Genomic DNA, 14,951 nt, shown 5'->3' with positions numbered 1-14,951 from the left:
ACTTATGGTCGCTGCATACAGTAGATAATCTATTATCACTTCGTTATTATGGATGAAATATACAAGAAACGTGTTCCTGCATCACAACACAAACATTACGAGAGTGACGACGAACTTTTAATTACAGGTTGCGTTATATTTTATCTCATGGTTTTTGTATCTATTTTCAGTATTCATTTCAAAAGAATTTCATAAATGCTGGTTTATAATTTACTGAAGGAAATATTTTCTATTAGATAGCATATACTAAACCTTATTTGCATAATTCATTATATAAATTGTCCTAAAAATATTCTACGTAAGTTGTATATAAACACCACCTCTCAGGACGCTCTCTGATAAATCAGATAAAATTTAGAAATCTGATTTATCCTTCGGGCTGGTAACATGGCCCCTGTCACTAATTCAATTGTAATTACTAGACATATTTAGGCTTTTTCATCAAAACTAGATATATTAATTCGGGTTTCGAAAGGGTTCTATAAAAGATTAATCTTCTGATAGAAATGAAATCGACCGTGATGGCATGGCTTGCAATGCTGATTGGCTAACTCCATTTTTCTTTTGACCAATTGGGAGCTTTGTTTATACAGGACGAAGGAGAACACGACTTATTTATTGCAACTATATCCAATGAAGGTGATAATCATGAGCAAATGTATATAAGATGACCTAGGCTGATGAACAAAGCAGGGATTTTCAAAGCTTATGTAATACATAAATCAGAATTTGGCTTATATGAACGGTATTTGTCAGTGAGGTGTTCATGATTACTCTCATCATCATAGTAAAAAAAAAGTGAGGAGAGACCATCAGGTGGCGGGAAACCAAGTGATGTTCCTCTCGTGTCACCGGAGCGAGCAGTTACCCTTTGGTTTCCCAATAGGTGAGATCTCGTGTGTGATATTGTAATTACCACTCTCGTTATAGATGATTAATGAGTTTTCTTAGATTAATGAGATGTCTTTAGATAAGAGGACGGTGTATGTGATTGATGAGGAAAGAAAACAAATCTGTCCTACTTTGAACTGAGAAATACCTCGAAAATGATAGTTGGCTCGTTAGTGTACTGGGATGGTGTATGTGGGGCTCGGTCATGATGGAACTGGTATGTTGTCAAAGGCAGGACTGACATTTGGTCAGCATTACAATAACTCTTGTGTTCATGTGTTATGGTGTTTCTTTAAGAGTTTTCTCGCGAGTTCAGTGAAAGATTCTTGGCTCATTCCGCACTGGTCATATACGAATGAAAATATTTATTTATGGATAAGATTTATTAGTGTCCAAGGAGAGTGTTGGCGCCACACGTATGAAAGTGGACTGCGAAAATAATGGAATGACGCATTTAATCCATTGTGGACACGTCAGTCTGTAAGATGCCTTATTGAATGTATAAGATCCCATTGTCAGTCTGTAAGATGCCTTATTCAATGTATAAGATCCCATTGTCAGTCTGTAAGATGCCTTATTCAATGTATAAGATCCCATTGTCAGTCTGTAAGATGCCTTATTGAATGTATAAGATGCCATTGTCAGTCTGTAAGATGCCTTATTGAATGTATAAGATCCCATTGTCAGTCTGTAAGATGCCTTATTCAATGTATAAGATCCCATTGTCAGTCTGTAAGATGCCTTATTCAATGTATAAGATCCCATTGTCAGTCTGTAAGATGCCTTATTCAATGTATAAGATCCCATTGTCAGTCTGTAAGATGCCTTATTGAATGTATAAGATCCCATTGTCAGTCTGTAAGATGCCTTATTGAATGTATAAGATCCCATTGTCAGTCTGTAAGATGCCTTATTGAATGTATAAGATCCCATTGTCAGTCTGTAAGATGCCTTATTGAATGTATAAGATCCCATTGTCAGTCTGTAAGATGCCTTATTGAATGTATAAGATCCCATTGTCAGTCTGTAAGATGCCTTATTGAATGTATAAGATCCCATTGTCAGTCTGTAAGATGCCTTATTGAATGTATAAGATCCCATTGTCAGTCTGTAAGATGCCTTATTGAATGTATAAGATCCCATTGTCAGTCTGTAAGATGCCTTATTGAATGTATAAGATCCCATTGTCAGTCTGTAAGATGCCTTATTGAATGTATAAGATCCCATTGTCAGTCTGTAAGATGCCTTATTGAATGTATAAGATCCCATTGTCAGTCTGTAAGATGCCTTATTGAATGTATAAGATCCCATTGTCAGTCTGTAAGATGCCTTATTGAATGTATAAGATCCCATTGTCAGTCTGTAAGATGCCTTATTGAATGTATAAGATCCCATTGTCAGTCTGTAAGATGCCTTATTGAATGTATAAGATCCCATTGTCAGTCTGTAAGATGCCTTATTGAATGTATAAGATCCCATTGTCAGTCTGTAAGATGCCTTATTGAATGTATAAGATCCCATTGTCAGTCTGTAAGATGCCTTATTGAATGTATAAGATCCCATTGTCAGTCTGTAAGATGCCTTATTGAATGTATAAGATCCCATTGTCAGTCTGTAAGATGCCTTATTGAATGTATAAGATCCCATTGTCAGTCTGTAAGATGCCTTATTGAATGTATAAGATCCCATTGTCAGTCTGTAAGATGCCTTATTGAATGTATAAGATCCCATTGTCAGTCTGTAAGATGCCTTATTGAATGTATAAGATCCCATTGTCAGTCTGTAAGATGCCTTATTGAATGTATAAGATCCCATTGTCAGTCTGTAAGATGCCTTATTGAATGTATAAGATCCCATTGTCAGTCTGTAAGATGCCTTATTGAATGTATAAGATCCCATTGTCAGTCTGTAAGATGCCTTATTGAATGTATAAGATCCCATTGTCAGTCTGTAAGATGCCTTATTGAATGTATAAGATCCCATTGTCAGTCTGTAAGATGCCTTATTGAATGTATAAGATCCCATTGTCAGTCTGTAAGATGCCTTATTGAATGTATAAGATCCCATTGTCAGTCTGTAAGATGCCTTATTGAATGTATAAGATCCCATTGTCAGTCTGTAAGATGCCTTATTGAATGTATAAGATCCCATTGTCAGTCTGTAAGATGCCTTATTGAATGTATAAGATCCCATTGTCAGTCTGTAAGATGCCTTATTGAATGTATAAGATCCCATTGTCAGTCTGTAAGATGCCTTATTGAATGTATAAGATCCCATTGTCAGTCTGTAAGATGCCTTATTGAATGTATAAGATCCCATTGTCAGTCTGTAAGATGCCTTATTGAATGTATAAGATCCCATTGTCAGTCTGTAAGATGCCTTATTGAATGTATAAGATCCCATTGTCAGTCTGTAAGATGCCTTATTGAATGTATAAGATCCCATTGTCAGTCTGTAAGATGCCTTATTGAATGTATAAGATCCCATTGTCAGTCTGTAAGATGCCTTATTGAATGTATAAGATCCCATTGTCAGTCTGTAAGATGCCTTATTGAATGTATAAGATCCCATTGTCAGTCTGTAAGATGCCTTATTGAATGTATAAGATCCCATTGTCAGTCTGTAAGATGCCTTATTGAATGTATAAGATCCCATTGTCAGTCTGTAAGATGCCTTATTGAATGTATAAGATCCCATTGTCAGTCTGTAAGATGCCTTATTGAATGTATAAGATCCCATTGTCAGTCTGTAAGATGCCTTATTGAATGTATAAGATCCCATTGTCAGTCTGTAAGATGCCTTATTGAATGTATAAGATCCCATTGTCAGTCTGTAAGATGCCTTATTGAATGTATAAGATCCCATTGTCAGTCTGTAAGATGCCTTATTGAATGTATAAGATCCCATTGTCAGTCTGTAAGATGCCTTATTGAATGTATAAGATCCCATTGTCAGTCTGTAAGATGCCTTATTGAATGTATAAGATCCCATTGTCAGTCTGTAAGATGCCTTATTGAATGTATAAGATCCCATTGTCAGTCTGTAAGATGCCTTATTGAATGTATAAGATCCCATTGTCAGTCTGTAAGATGCCTTATTGAATGTATAAGATCCCATTGTCAGTCTGTAAGATGCCTTATTGAATGTATAAGATCCCATTGTCAGTCTGTAAGATGCCTTATTGAATGTATAAGATCCCATTGTCAGTCTGTAAGATGCCTTATTGAATGTATAAGATCCCATTGTCAGTCTGTAAGATGCCTTATTGAATGTATAAGATCCCATTGTCAGTCTGTAAGATGCCTTATTGAATGTATAAGATCCCATTGTCAGTCTGTAAGATGCCTTATTCAATGTATAAGATCCCATTGTCAGTCTGTAAGATGCCTTATTGAATGTATAAGATCCCATTGTCAGTCTGTAAGATGCCTTATTGAATGTATAAGATCCCATTGTCAGTCTGTAAGATGCCTTATTGAATGTATAAGATCCCATTGTCAGTCTGTAAGATGCCTTATTGAATGTATAAGATCCCATTGTCAGTCTGTAAGATGCCTTATTGAATGTATAAGATCCCATTGTCAGTCTGTAAGATGCCTTATTGAATGTATAAGATCCCATTGTCAGTCTGTAAGATGCCTTATTGAATGTATAAGATCCCATTGTCAGTCTGTAAGATGCCTTATTGAATGTATAAGATCCCATTGTCAGTCTGTAAGATGCCTTATTGAATGTATAAGATCCCATTGTCAGTCTGTAAGATGCCTTATTGAATGTATAAGATCCCATTGTCAGTCTGTAAGATGCCTTATTGAATGTATAAGATCCCATTGTCAGTCTGTAAGATGCCTTATTGAATGTATAAGATCCCATTGTCAGTCTGTAAGATGCCTTATTGAATGTATAAGATCCCATTGTCAGTCTGTAAGATGCCTTATTGAATGTATAAGATCCCATTGTCAGTCTGTAAGATGCCTTATTGAATGTATAAGATCCCATTGTCAGTCTGTAAGATGCCTTATTGAATGTATAAGATCCCATTGTCAGTCTGTAAGATGCCTTATTGAATGTATAAGATCCCATTGTCAGTCTGTAAGATGCCTTATTCAATGTATAAGATCCCATTGTCAGTCTGTAAGATGCCTTATTGAATGTATAAGATCCCATTGTCAGTCTGTAAGATGCCTTATTGAATGTATAAGATCCCATTGTCAGTCTGTAAGATGCCTTATTGAATGTATAAGATCCCATTGTCAGTCTGTAAGATGCCTTATTGAATGTATAAGATCCCATTGTCAGTCTGTAAGATGCCTTATTGAATGTATAAGATCCCATTGTCAGTCTGTAAGATGCCTTATTCAATGTATAAGATCCCATTGTCAGTCTGTAAGATGCCTTATTGAATGTATAAGATCCCATTGTCAGTCTGTAAGATGCCTTATTGAATGTATAAGATCCCATTGTCAGTCTGTAAGATGCCTTATTGAATGTATAAGATCCCATTGTCAGTCTGTAAGATGCCTTATTGAATGTATAAGATCCCATTGTCAGTCTGTAAGATGCCTTATTGAATGTATAAGATCCCATTGTCAGTCTGTAAGATGCCTTATTGAATGTATAAGATCCCATTGTCAGTCTGTAAGATGCCTTATTGAATGTATAAGATCCCATTGTCAGTCTGTAAGATGCCTTATTGAATGTATAAGATCCCATTGTCAGTCTGTAAGATGCCTTATTGAATGTATAAGATCCCATTGTCAGTCTGTAAGATGCCTTATTGAATGTATAAGATCCCATTGTCAGTCTGTAAGATGCCTTATTGAATGTATAAGATCCCATTGTCAGTCTGTAAGATGCCTTATTGAATGTATAAGATCCCATTGTCAGTCTGTAAGATGCCTTATTGAATGTATAAGATCCCATTGTCAGTCTGTAAGATGCCTTATTGAATGTATAAGATCCCATTGTCAGTCTGTAAGATGCCTTATTGAATGTATAAGATCCCATTGTCAGTCTGTAAGATGCCTTATTGAATGTATAAGATCCCATTGTCAGTCTGTAAGATGCCTTATTGAATGTATAAGATCCCATTGTCAGTCTGTAAGATGCCTTATTGAATGTATAAGATCCCATTGTCAGTCTGTAAGATGCCTTATTGAATGTATAAGATCCCATTGTCAGTCTGTAAGATGCCTTATTGAATGTATAAGATCCCATTGTCAGTCTGTAAGATGCCTTATTGAATGTATAAGATCCCATTGTCAGTCTGTAAGATGCCTTATTGAATGTATAAGATCCCATTGTCAGTCTGTAAGATGCCTTATTGAATGTATAAGATCCCATTGTCAGTCTGTAAGATGCCTTATTAATGTATAAGATCCCATTGTCAGTCTGTAAGATGCCTTATTGAATGTATAAGATCCCATTGTCAGTCTGTAAGATGCCTTATTGAATGTATAAGATCCCATTGTCAGTCTGTAAGATGCCTTATTGAATGTATAAGATCCCATTGTCAGTCTGTAAGATGCCTTATTGAATGTATAAGATCCCATTGTCAGTCTGTAAGATGCCTTATTGAATGTATAAGATCCCATTGTCAGTCTGTAAGATGCCTTATTGAATGTATAAGATCCCATTGTCAGTCTGTAAGATGCCTATTCAATGTACCATTAAGTAGTCTTTCCAAATGTTGTTTCAGTCTGTAAGATGCCTTATTGAATGTAAAGATCCTTGTCAGGTGCTGTAAAGGATGCCTTATTGAATGTATAATCCTTGTCAGTCTGTAAGATGCCTTATTCAATGTATAGATCCATTGTCAGTCTGTAAGATGCCTTATAATGTAAACTTTTAATTTGTCTCTTTCCCTTCAGATGCCAGTATTCCCCTGTAAAGGCCTTTGAAGACGCCAAAGGGGATTTAGATTAATCCTTCAATTTTCCTCTAAATTTTTGGATGCCTCCACGCAATTCTCTTGCCCTTTGGCATCCCCAAAGTGGCATTAAAGTAAGCTTTCCAAATGTTTCTTTCCCTTTTGATGCCTCTATGCCCCTGTAATTGCCTTTGGCGGCGCCAAAGGGGACTTAAACTTAACCGTTAATTTGTCTTTTTATTTTTGGATGCCACCATGCAACTGTATTGGACTTTGGCACCCTAAACGGTCTTTTAAGTAAACTTTTAATTTGTCTCTTTCCCTTCAGATGCCAGTATTCCCCTGTAAAGGCCTTTGAAGACGCCAAAGGGGATTTAGATTAATCCTTCAATTTTCCTCTAAATTTTAGGATGCCTCACCGCAATTCTCTTGCCCTTTGGCATCCCCAAAGTGGCATTAAAGTAAGCTTTCCAAATGTTTCTTTCCCTTTTTGATGCCTCTATGCCCATGTAATTGCCTTTAGCGGCGCCAAAGGGGAATTAAAGTAAACCGTTAATTTGTCTTTTTATTTCTGGGTGACATCATGCAATTGTATTGGACTTAGGCACCCCTAAACCGTCTTTTAAGTAAACTTTTTATTTGTCTCTTTCCCTTCAGATGCCAGGAATCCCCTGTAAAGGCCTTTGAAGACGCCAAAGGGGATTTAGATTAATCCTTCAATTTTCCTCTAAATTTCTGGATGCCTCACCGCAATTCTCTTGCCCTTTGGCATCCCCAAAGTGGCATTAAAGTAAGCTTTCCAAATGTTTCTTTCCCTTTTGATGCCTCTATGCCCCTGTAATTGCCTTTGGCGGCGCCAAAGGTGATTTAAAGTAAACCGTTAATTTGTCTCTTTATTTTTGGATGCCACCATGCAACTGTATTGTACCTTGGCACCCCTAAACGGTCTTTTAAGTAAACTTTCAAATTGTCTCTTTCCCTTCAGATGCCAGTATTCCCCTGTAAAGGCCTTTGAAGACGCCAAAGGGCGTTTAGATTAATCCTTCAATTTTCCTCTAAATTTTTGGATGCCTCACCGCAATTCTCTTGCCCTTTAGCTTCCCCAAAGTGGCATTAAAGTAAGCTTTCCAAATGTTTCTTTCCCTTTTGATGCCTCTATGCCCATGTAATTGCCTTTGCCTGCTCCAAAGGGGATTTAAAGTAAACCGTTAATTTGTCTTTTTATTTTTAGATGACATCATGCAACTGTATTGGACTTTGGCACCTCTAAACGGTCTTTTAAGTAAACTTTTGATTTGTCTCTTTCCCTTCAGATGCCAGTATTCCCCTGTAAAGGCCTTTGAAGACGCCAAAGGGGATTTAGATTAATCCTTCAATTTTCCTCTAAATTTTTGGATGCCTCACCGCAATTCTCTTGCCCTTTGGCATCCCCAAAGTGGCATTAAAGTAAGCTTTCCAAATGTTTCTTTCTCTTTTGATGCCTCTATGCCCCTGCAATTGCCTTTGGCATCTCCAAAGGGGTTTTAAAGTAAACCTTTAATTTCTCTTTTTATTTTTGGATGACATCATGCAACTGTATTGGACTTTGGCACCCCTAAACGGTCTTTTAAGTAAATTTTTGATTTGTCTCTTTCCTTTCAGATGCCAGTAGTCCCCTGTAAAGGCCTTTGAAGACGCCAAAGGGGATTTAGATGAATCCTTCAATTTTCCTCTAAAATTTTGGATGCTTCCACGCAATTCTCTTGCCCTTTGGCATCCCCAAAGTGGCATTAAAGTAAGCTTTCCAAATGTTTCTTTCCCTTTTGATGCCTCTATGCCCCTGTAATTGCCTTTGGCAGCGCCAAAGGGGATTTAAAGTAAACCGTTAATTTGTCTTTTTATTTTTGGATGCCACCATGCAACTGTATTGGACTTTGGCACCCCTAAACGGTCTTTTAAGTAAACTTTTAAATTGTCTCTTTCCCTTTAGATGCTAGTATTCCGCTGTAAAGGCCTTTGAAGACGCCAAAGGGGATTTAGATTAATTCTTCAATTTTCCTCTAAATTTTAGGATGCCTCACCGCAATTCTCTTGCCCTTTGGCATCCCCAAAGTGGCATTAAAGTAAACTTTCCAAATGTTTCTTTCCCTTTTGATGCCTCTATGCCCCTGTAATTGCCTTTGCCGGTTCCAAAGGGGATTTAAAGTAAACCGTTAATTTGTCTTGTTATTTTTAGATGACATCATACAACTGTATTGGACTTTGGCACCTCTAAACGGTCTTTTAAGTAAACTTTTGATTTGTCTCTTTCCCTTCAGATGCCAGTATTCCCCTGTAAAGGCCTTTGAAGACGCCAAAGGGCATTTAGATTAATCCTTCAATTTTCCTCTAAATTTTTGGATGCCTCACCGCGATTCTCTTGCCCTTTGGCATCCCCAAAGTGACATTAAAGTAAGCTTTCCAAATGTTTCTTTCTCTTTTGATGCCTCTATGACCCTCTAATTACCTTTGGCGGCGCCAAAGGGATTTAAACTAAACCTTTGATTTGTATTTTTATTTTTGGATGCTACCATGCAACTGTATTGGTCTTTGGCACCCCTAAACGGTCTTTTAAGTAAACTTTTAAATTGTGTCTTTCCCTTCAGATGCCAGTATTCCCATGTAAAGGCCTTTCAAGACGCCAAAGGGGATTTAGATTAATCCTTCAATGTTCCTCTAAATTTTTGGATGCCTCACCGCAATTCTCTTACCCTTTGGCATCCCCAAAGTGGCATTAAAGTAAGCATTCTAAATGTTTCTTTCCGTTTTGATGCCTCTATGCACCTGTAATTGCCTTTGGCGGCGCCAAAGGGGATTCAAAGAAAACTGGTAATATGTCTTTTTAATTTTGAATGACATCATGCAAGAGTATTGGACTTTGGCACCCCTAAACGGTCTTATAAGTAAACTTTTGATTTGTCTCTTTCCCTTCAGATGCCACTATTCCCCTGTAAAGGCCTTTGAAGACGCCAAAGGGGATTTAGATTAATCCTTCAATTTTCCTCTTAAAATTTTGGATACCTCCACGCAATTCTCTTGCCCTTTGGCATCCCCAAAGTGGCATTAAAGTAAGCATTCTAAATGTTTCTTTCCCTTTTGATGCCTCTATGCCCCTGTAATTGCCTTTGGCGGCTCCAAAGGGGATTTAAAGTAAACCGTTAATATGTCTTTTTAATTTTGGATGACATCATGCAAGTGTATTGGACTTTGGCACCCCTAAACGGTCTTTTAAGTAAACTTTGTATTTGTCTTTTTCCTTCAGATGCCGCTATTCCCCTGTAAAGGCCTTTGAAGACGCCAAAGGGGATTTAGATTAATCCTTCAATTTTCCTCTTAAAATTTTGGATACCTCCACGCAATTCTCTTGCCCTTTGGCATCCCCAAAGTAGCATTAAAGGAAGCTTTCCAAATGTTTCTTTCCCTTTTGATGCCTCTATGCCCCTGTAATTGCCTTTGGCGGCGCCAAAGGGGATTTAAAGTTAACCGTTAATTTGTCTTTTTATTTTTGGATGCCACCATGCAACTGTGTTGGACCTTGGCACCACTAAACGATCTTTTAAGTAAACTTTTAAATTTGTCTTTCCCTTCAGATGCCAGTATTCCGCTGTAAAGGCCTTTCAAGACGCCAAAGGGGATTTAGATTAATCCTTCAATTTTCCTCTAAATTTTAGGATTCCTCACCGCATTTCTCTTGCCCTTTGGCATCCCCAAAGTGGCATTAAATTAAGCTTTCCAAATGTTTCTTTCCCTTTTGATGCCTCTATGCCCCTGTAATTGCCTTTGGCGGCTCCAAAGGGAATTTAAACTTAACCCTTAATTTCTCTTTTTATTTTTGGAAGACATCATGCAACTGTATTGGACTTTGGCACCCCTAAACGGTCTTTTAAGGAAACATTTAATTTGTCTCTTTCCCTTTAGATGCCACTATTCCCCTGTAAAGGCCTTTAAGACGCCAAAGGGGATTTAGATTAATCCTTCAATTTTCCTCTAAATTTTTGGATGCCTCACCGCAATTCTCTTGCCCTTTAGCTTCCCCAAAGTGGCATTAAAGTAAGCTTTCCAAATATTTCTTTCCCTTTTGATGCCTCTATGCCCCTGTAATTGCCTTTGGCGGCTCCAAAGGGGATTTAAAGTAAACCGTTAATTTGTCTTTTTGTCTTTAGATGACATCATGCAACTGTATTGGACTTTGGCACCTCTAAACGGTCTTTTAAGTAAACTTTTGATTTGTCTCTTCCCTTCAGATGCCACTATTCCCCTGTAAAGGCCTTTGAAGACGCCAAAGGGCATTTAGATTAATCCTTCAATTTTCCTATAAATTTTTGGATGCCTCACCGCAATTCTCTTGCCCTTTAGCTTTCCCAAAGAGGCATTAAAGTAAGCTTTCAAAATGTTTCTTTCCCTTTTGATGCCTCTATGCCCCTGTAATTGCCTTTGGCGGCTCCAAAGGGGATTTAAATTAAACCGTTAATTTGTATTTTTATTTTTAGATAATTTGTTTATGGATGGGGTTGTAAGGGAGGTAAATGCAAGAGTCCTGGAAAGAGGGGCAAGTATGAAGTCTGTTGGGGATGAGAGAGCTTGGGAAGTGAGTCAGTTGTTGTTCGCTGATGATACAGCGCTGGTGGCTGATTCATGTGAGAAACTGCAGAAGCTGGTGACTGAGTTTGGTAAAGTGTGTGGAAGAAGAAAGTTGAGAGTAAATGTGAATAAGAGCAAGGTTATTAGGTACAGTAGGGTTGAGGGTCAAGTCAATTGGGAGGTGAGTTTGAATGGAGAAAAACTGGAGGAAGTGAAGTGTTTTAGATATCTGGGAGTGGATCTGTCAGCGGATGGAACCATGGAAGCGGAAGTGGATCATAGGGTGGGGGAGGGGGCGAAAATTTTGGGAGCCTTGAAAAATGTGTGGAAGTCGAGAACATTATCTCGGAAAGCAAAAATGGGTATGTTTGAGGGAATAGTGGTTCCAACAATGTTGTATGGTTGCGAGGCGTGGGCTATGGATAGAGATGTGCGCAGGAGGATGGATGTGCTGGAAATGAGATGTTTGAGGACAATGTGTGGTGTGAGGTGGTTTGATCGAGTAAGTAACGTAAGGGTAAGAGAGATGTGTGGAAATAAAAAGAGCGTGGTTGAGAGAGCAGAAGAGGGTGTTTTGAAATGGTTTGGGCACATGGAGAGAATGAGTGAGGAGAGATTGACCAAGAGGATATATGTGTCGGAGGTGGAGGGAACGAGGAGAAGAGGGAGACCAAATTGGAGGTGGAAAGATGGAGTGAAAAAGATTTTGTGTGATCGGGGCCTGAACATGCAGGAGGGTGAAAGGAGGGCAAGAAATAGAGTGAATTGGAGTCATGTGGTATACAGGGGTTGACGTGCTGTCAGTGGATTGAAGCAAGGCATGTGAAGCGTCTGGGGTAAACCATGGAAAGCTGTGGAGGTATGTATATTTGCGTGTGTGGACGTGTGTATGTACATGTGTATGGGGGGGGGGGGGGGTTGGGCCATTTCTTTCGTCTGTTTCCTTGCGCTACCTCGCAAACGCGGGAGACAGCGACAAAGTATAAAAAAAAAAAAAAAAAAAAAAAAAATTTTAGATAACATCATGCAAATGTATTGGACTTTGGCACCTCTAAACGGTCTTTTAAGTAAACTTTTGATTTGTCCCTTTCCCTTCAGATGCCAGTATTCCCCTGTAAAGGCCTTTGAAGACGCCAAAGGGCATTTAGATTAATCTTTCAATTTTCCTCTAAATTTCTGGATGCCTCACCGCAATTCTCTTGCTCTTTGGCATCCCCAAAGTGGCATTAAAGTAAGCTTTCCAAATGTTTCTTTCCCTTTTGATGCCTCTATGCCCCTCTAATTACCTTTGGCGGTGCCAAAGGGGATTTAAACTAAACCTTTGATTTGTGTTTTTATTTTTGGATGCCACCATGCAACTGTATTGGACTTTGGCACCCCTAAACGGTCTTTTAAGTAAACTTTTAATTTGTCTCTTTCCCTTCAGATGCCAGTATTCCCCTGTAAAGGCCTTTGAAGACGCCAAAGGGGATTTAGATTAATCCTTCAATTTTCCTCTAAATTTTTGGATGCCTCACCGCAATTCTCTTGCCCTTTGGCATCCCCAAAGTGGCATTAAAGTAAGCTTTCCAAATGTTTCTTTCCCTTTTGATGCCTCTATGCCACTCTAATTACCTTTGGCGGCTCCAAAGGGGATCTAAAGTAAACCGTTAATTTGTCTTTTTATTTTTGGATGCCACCATGCAACTGTATTGGACCTTGGCACCCCTAAACGGTCTTTTAAGTAAACTTTTGAATTGTCTCTTTCCCTTCAGATGCCAGTATTCCGCTGTAAAGGCCTTTGAAGACGCCAAAGGGGATTTAGATTAATCCTTCAATTTTCCTCTAAATTTTTGGATGCCTCACCGCAATTCTCTTGCCCTTTGTCATCCCCAAAGTGGCATTAAAGTAAGCTTTCCAAATGTTTCTTTCCCTTTTGATGCCTCTATGCCCCTGTAATTGCCTTTGGCGGCTCCAAAGGGGATTTAAACTTAACAGTTAATTTCTCTTTTTATTTTTGGAAGACATCATTTAACTGTATTGGACTTTGGCACCACTAAACGGTCTTTTAAGGAAACTTTTAATTTGTCTCTTTCCCTTTAGATGCCATTATTCCCCTGTAAAGGCCTTTGAAGACGCCAAAGGGGATTTAGATTAATCCTTCAATTTTCCTCTAAATTTTTGGATGCCTCACCGCAATTCTCTTGCCCTTTGGCATCCCCAAAGTGGCATTAAAGTAAGCTTTCCAAATGTTTCTTTCCCTTTTGATGCCTCTATGCCCCTGTAATTGCCTTTGGCGGCTCCAAAGGGGATTTAAACTTAACAGTTAATTTCTCTTTTTATTTTTGGAAGACATCATGCAACTGTATTGGACTTTGGCACCACTAAACGGTCTTTTAAGGAAACTTTTAATTTGTCTCTTTCCCTTTAGATGCCATTATTCCCCTGTAAAGGCCTTTGAAGACGCCAAAGGGGATTTAGATTAATCCTTCAATTTTCCTCTAAATTTTTGGATGCCTCACCGCAATTCTCTTGCCCTTTGGCATCCCCAAAGTGGCATTAAAGTAAGCTTTCCAAATGTTTCTTTCCCTTTTGATGCCTCTATGCCCCTGTAATTGCCTTTGGCGGCTCCAAAGGGGATTTAAAGTAAACCGTTAATTTGTCTTTTTATTTTTAGATGACATCATGCAACTGTATTGGACTTTGGCACCCCTAAACGGTCTTTTAAGTAAACTTTTAATTGTCTCTTTCCCTTCAGATGCCAGTATTCCCCTGTAAAGGCCTTTGAAGACGCCAAAGGGGATTTAGATTAATCCTTCAATTTTCCTCTAAATTTTTGGATGCCTCACCGCAATTCTCTTGCTCCTTTGGCATCCCCAAAGTGGCATTAAAGTAAGCTTTCCAAATGTTTCTTTCCCTTTTGATGCCTCTATGCCACTCTAATTACCTTTGGCGGCTCCAAAGGGGATCTAAAGTAAACCGTTAATTTGTTGTTTTATTTTTGGATGCCACCATGCAACTGTATTGGACCTTGGCACCCCTAAACGGTCTTATAAGTAAACTTTTGAATTGTCTCTTTCCCTTCAGATTCCAGTATTCCGCTCTAAAGGCTTTGAAGACGCCAAAGGGGATTTAGATTAATCCTTCAATTTTCCTCTAAATTTTTGGATGCCTCACCGCAATTCTCTTGCCCTTTGGCATCCCCAAAGTGGCATTAAAGTAAGCTTTCCAAATGTTTCTTTCCCTTTTGATGCCTCTATGCCCCTGTAATTGCCTTTGGCGGCTCCAAAGGGGATTTAAACTTAACAGTTAATTTCTCTTTTTATTTTTGGAAGACATCATGTAACTGTATTGGACTTTGGCACCACTAAACGGTCTTTTAAGGAAACTTTTAATTTGTCTCTTTCCCTTTAGATGCCATTATTCCCCTGTAAAGGCCTTTGAAGACGCCAAAGGGGATTTAGATTAATCCTTCAATTTTCCTCTAAATTTTTGGATGCCTCACCGCAATTCTCTTGCCCTTTGTCATCCCCAAAGTGGCATTAAAGTAAGCTTTCCAAATGTTTCTTTCCCTTTTGATGCCTCTATGCCCCTGTAATTGCCTTTGGCGGCT

At 38.5% G+C, this 14,951-nt stretch overlaps 2 protein-coding genes across 11 annotated transcripts in view; one reads left to right on the top strand and one right to left on the bottom strand.

Annotated features, from left to right (window-relative positions):
• The window catches only part of LOC139762967 (uncharacterized), a 135,873-nt gene extending 135,748 nt beyond the window's left edge, over positions 1-125 (bottom strand). For all 5 annotated transcript variants that reach the window (XR_011715886.1, XR_011715889.1, XR_011715888.1 and 2 more), the window contains exon 1: positions 3-125. The gene's annotated coding sequence lies outside the window, so the exon portion shown is untranslated. The remainder of the gene's footprint in view (positions 1-2) is intronic.
• LOC139762964 (uncharacterized) overlaps positions 1-14,951 on the top strand; it is a 614,722-nt gene that overhangs the window by 288,510 nt on the left and 311,261 nt on the right. The window contains exon 1 of one of the 6 annotated variants that reach the window (XM_071688315.1): positions 6,792-6,894. The exons of 2 other annotated variants lie outside the window; for them this stretch is intronic. The gene's annotated coding sequence lies outside the window, so the exon portion shown is untranslated. Of the gene's footprint in view, positions 1-6,791; positions 6,895-9,492; positions 9,518-12,569; positions 12,591-14,793; positions 14,886-14,951 lie in introns of those variants that run through there. 3 more of the 6 variants (XM_071688314.1, XM_071688332.1, XM_071688309.1) reach the window with 3 other exon arrangements.

Source organism: Panulirus ornatus, chromosome 45, assembly GCF_036320965.1.
Source record: "Panulirus ornatus isolate Po-2019 chromosome 45, ASM3632096v1, whole genome shotgun sequence".
Lineage (NCBI taxonomy): Eukaryota > Metazoa > Arthropoda > Malacostraca > Decapoda > Palinuridae > Panulirus > Panulirus ornatus.
Note: the sequence above shows the minus strand (reverse complement) of the source record. Positions and strands in the feature narration are given on the sequence as shown.